The following is a 5,429-nucleotide window of genomic DNA, read 5'->3' on the forward strand; positions in this document are numbered from 1 at the left end:
TACACAATCACAAATCCGATTCTGCAGTTTTATAAATGCACATGGTAAATATATATATATATATATATATATATATATATATATATATATATATATATATATATATATACCCCTAAATGCATTGAAGCAACTGCCATGTGATTGGTTGGTTAGATAATTGCATTAATGAGAAATTTAACAGGTGTTCCTAATAATCCTCTAGGTGAGTGTATATATATATATATATATATATATATATATATATATATTGAGCTTTAAGCCATTGTTTCACTTAACATCATTCATTTAAAAAAATGGTCTCTGTGGCATGGTAAAGAGGCTGAGAACTTTCAACTTTCATGGTGTAGTTTACACTTCTCAGTGTGCAAAATAGTCTTTATTGGAAAAATAAAATCGTACGATGGTACGATAAAGACTCTTCCTATTCCTCTTCCTATTCAAGCACAGTTAGCCTGTTCAACTATGAAATGTATACATCAGACAAGTAAGGTTAGATTTGGTAAGGTTTCAGTTGGATTTGCTAAACCTTTCACTGTGGTAAATTCCAGTGTGTAAGGCAAGGAGCTCCACCTGCTGTTGGTTACAAAAACTGCCAAAATTGCCAAACCTGGTCCGGTTTCTACTGAAATGCCTATTAAATTGTCCTCATAGATGCCCTGTGCTTAGTGTAATCTATCCATATAATATGCTATGGCAAATTACACAAAACTCTGGGCATATTTTAAACATATGAAGTAGACAAAATGTTTTAATGAAGTAACTCGATTTCAGAACAGAAACAACTGATAAAAACTCTGAACAATAGGAAAGTAAACCAGGGAAATTCTTTTCACTTCTATACCCAGCAGCCTGACAGGTTTTAAACAGTTTTCCAGCATGCAGTAATGTTCCCAATTATAAACAATCCTAAAGTGCCGATCCATTGCCTTTACATTGACAATGCATCTTGAGTCAGCGGTACTGAGCACCTTGTGTGATGCACTGAGTGGATGCTGCCAGGATGAGGCAAAAAGCCATAGGCATAATTTACGGAGGGGATGGGTGGGACATACTTTTGTTACCAAACTAAAGTTATGCCTCAGGTGTCAACACAGCTGAGGGTGCACTTTATAAAGCAAGCAGGGTGTGAAGACAGACAGTTTGAAGCATCTGTATCAGTGCCAGTGTGGCAATGCTGTCAGGATCTTTCCAGCCTGCTCCTCTGAGACTCATGAAACACAGAGCAGAGTTGGGGTCAAGTTACAGTAAGGTCAGATTAGCAACAGCGAGGGTGAAGGATGCCGATTGGGGAAAAGGTCAGTTTTAGTTATACCCCTCCCCCCTGTATTACATTAAAGACAACACTAGTTTTGGCATTAACATGACAATTCATTAATATCCAACAAAAATTATATTGAAACTAATTGTACTTTCTTAATGCATGTCTAAAAGTCAGATTTATTCTATGCAATAAGCAAGTTATTACACTTTACAATTATTTTTAAAATGTTGTTTTATACTAGGTAAATATATAGTATTAAACTTCACTGTCCTAGACTACCTGGTCATTCTAAATTCACCACATTGCTGAAACAACTAATCACTCCACTCAAATCTAGAGTTGTGAGTTCACAATAATATAAACCACTTCCAGATTGATGTAAAGCAAGCCTCTAAAGCATCAGTTAGCATATTTATATAACCTGTTAAAATAAAATAAATAAACAAGACTTACATTCATGTTCAAAGGGAGACTGATCATCTACCAAGGAAATACTCATGAAGGTTTAACTTATTTCCAACCTCAAGATGCACAATGAAGAGGATATAATTTAAATAGGATAAAAAAATAATGCTATCCATTAAATCCACAGTGAACTACATTTCAAATATGAAACTTTGATCAGACATAGCTCATATCTTGACAGGCCCACTAGTGGCGCCTCAAACAAGATTCTTCAGTCTATCCACTAGGTGACCTGTTGCCTTTGAACCAAGTTATATAAAGGTGAGATTGCCAGAGGGTTTGACAACACAGCGAGAAACTGTTATATCCCATAATTTATTACTTAACGATTAACTATGAACTATTTAGCTATTTAGATAACTAAGAAATGGGAAGGACAGAGTTCAGTTTTTTTTTTTTTTTTTTTTCATCAAAGTTGTAACAGAGTTATCCAGTAGGGAAAACTGCATCATTCACAAGGTGGTACTCCTGTACATTACAACTAGGAAATGTCAGGGAATAAGACCCAAAGCTCTGTAACTCATCATTATCTTGCAAAACTTCAGTCTGTAAGGACCACAACCCAACAGATTTCAAAGGTTAATTATGTAATGCCTTGGACATACAGTAAATAAAGGGTTACACTGGTTCAGTTAAGGGAATAATTACTTCAATTAAATAATTATGAGCTGAGGTGGAAAGAAAACCACATGTGTTTCGGTCCCAAAGGTCAGGATTTGAAGACCACTGCTTTACAGTCTGTAGGCAAAAATTCAAATCTTTAAAGGGGTTTTGATTCTGTCTGATCAGCTGTCTCTTCCAGGTCTTAGTCATTTGGCAATTCAAAGATGTCTCCAAAGTCTGGAGGAAACTGGCACTGGGTTGATGAATGGGAGAGCCTGGTTAGAGAAATGTTAGAGCTTTTTCTTTCTTTGTAAATTGCTTAGAATTATTCTCCTGCTCTAGAATTGTATCATGAGTGAGAGGTCAAAGTACAATCGCCATTTGTTGTGTGTCTGTGTCTTGAGACAGTCCATGTGATTTGTTTCCTCTGAGTAAGCAGATATTGCTAATTGGGTGGGAGTGGGGGGTGCTGAGGGCCAATGTCAACAACACAGGTCATGAGCAGTTACAGTGAGGGAAAAAAGTATTTGATCCCCTGCTGATCTTGTACGTTTGCCCACTGACAAAGAAATGATCAGTCTATAATTTTAATGGTAGGTGTATTTTAACAGTGAGAGACAGAATAACAACTAAAAAATCCAGAAAAACGCATTTCAAAAAAGTTATAAATTGATTTGCATGTTAATGAGGGAAATAAGTATTTGATCACTTATCAATCAGCAAGATTTCTGGCTCCCAGGTGTCTTTTATACAGGTAACGAGCTGAGATTAGGAGCATTCTCTTAAAGGGAGTGCTCCTAATCTCAGCTCGTTACCTGTATAAAAGACACCTGTCCACAGAAGCAATCAATTAATCAGATTCCAAACTCTCCACCATGGCCAAGACCAAAGAGCTGTCCAAAGATGTCAGGGACAAGATTGTAGACCTACACAAGGCTGGAATGGGCTACAAGACCATCGCCAAGCAGCTTGGTGAGAAGGTGACAACAGTTGGTGCGATTATTCGCAAATGGAAGAAACACAAAATAACTGTCAGTCTCCCTCGGTCTGGGGCTCCATGCAAGATCTCACCTCGTGGAGTTTCAATGATCATGAGAACGGTGAAGAATCAGCCCAGAACTACACGGGAGGATCTTGTTAATGATCTCAAGGCAGCTGGGACCATAGTCACCAAGAAAACAATTGGTAACACACTACGCCGTGAAGGACTGAAATCCTGCAGCCCCCGCAAGGTCCCCCTGCTCAAGAAAGCACATGTACAGGCCCGTCTGAAGTTTGCCAATGAACATCTGAATGATTCAGAGGAGAACTGGGTGAAAGTGTTGTGGTCAGATGAGACCAAAATCGAGCTCTTTGGCATCAACTCAACTCGCTGTGTTTGGAGGAGGAGGAATGACCCCAAGAACACCATCCCCACCGTCAAACATGGAGGTGGAAACATTATGCTTTGAGGGTGTTTTTCTGCTAAGGGGACAGGACAACTGCACCGCATCAAAGGGACGATGGACGGGGCCATGTACCGTCAAATCTTGGGTGAGAACCTCCTTCCCTCAGCCAGGGCATTGAAAATGGGTCGTGGATGGGTATTCCAGCATGACAATGACCCAAAACACACAGCCAAGGCAACAAAGGAGTGGCTCAAGAAGAAGCACATTAAGGTCCTGGAGTGGCCTAGCCAGTCTCCAGACCTTAATCCCATAGAAAATCTGTGGAGGGAGCTGAAGGTTCGAGTTGCCAAACGTCAGCCTCGAAACCTTAATGACTTGGAGAGGATCTGCAAAGAGACAAAATCCCTCCTGAGATGTGTGCAAACCTGGTGGCCAACTGCAAGAAACGTCTGACCTCTGCGATTGCCAACAAGGGTTTTGCCACCAAGTACTAAGTCGAAGGGGTCAAATACGTATTTCCCTCATTAACATGCAAATCAATTGATAACTTTTTTGAAATGCGTTTTTCTGGATTTTTTTGTTGTTAATCTGTCTCTCACTGTTAAAATACACCTAACATTAAAATTATAGACTGATAATTTCTTTGTCAGTGGGCAAACGTACAAAATCAGCAGGGGATCAAATACTTTTTTCCTTCACTGTACCTGGATGTCTTTTTTAAAAATATAATTTTAATAAAACACAAATTCAATTTCAAAGAATTTGTTCTGCTTGAAGATACACTTAAAGTTACTTTTATGTTGAAACATGAATTAACAGGACATGTCTATGGGTTATCATCATCCATAGTGCCTCAGCATAACTGTATAGAGGTCAAGGATGGCTAAGAGGTACAATATATTGCAGGAACAATATTTATTTTTAAGAAAAGGCACATTAAGCCTTTTAAAAAACAAAGGAGGTGTATGTGCCTAATTGGCTGATTGAACAACCAATGACAACATTGCAATCTTATTCCTCTCATGTTCTTAATTTCAGAACCTGACTCATCAAAAAGCCCCCGAACAAAAATATGTGTATGTATCTTTTTAAAATATTAAAAATAGACTGCAAGAGCTATCCGGTATCAGCTGCAGGATCAGTGTTTTGGTTCTGACAGTGAGGGTTTTGCAGGTGGTTAGGAAGTGGAATCATTCTTCTCAGCCCTGCCTCTACTCCCCAGAGACACCAGTGCTGGGCCTCTAAAACAGACCTGATTACATCTCTTCCATTAAAAAAATACATGTTTTAAAGTTTTATTGATCCATAGGGCACTCGGTCAAGAGCAAGGAAGCCTGCAGAGGAGACCTGCAGTGACGTACGGACTACAGAGACAAACCAAGGCCCTTCAGGACCCTCCCACTGAAATAACACAGCCTGGAGGCTTATTCAGCAACTCTATAGCTTTCAGCATAAATCATCACCCCCAAGTCCTGGGGCTTTGAGAATGTCTGGATTCCACATGAGCACTGAGCAGCACATGATGAAAAAGAGAAACAAAAAGCACTTTCAAACCTTTTATCTCCATTACAGTGTAGCGGAATACAGTAGCTGTAAGATTTAATTGAAGCAGTATGACATGACAAAAATAGAGCACTTGAAGAACCAACTGTATCCACTGTCCTGAATGTCAAAAACAACAATAGAGAAACAACATTGATGCTGCCCGCTCC

The sequence above is a fragment of the Amia ocellicauda genome, chromosome 12, assembly GCF_036373705.1.
Source record: "Amia ocellicauda isolate fAmiCal2 chromosome 12, fAmiCal2.hap1, whole genome shotgun sequence".
Lineage (NCBI taxonomy): Eukaryota > Metazoa > Chordata > Actinopteri > Amiiformes > Amiidae > Amia > Amia ocellicauda.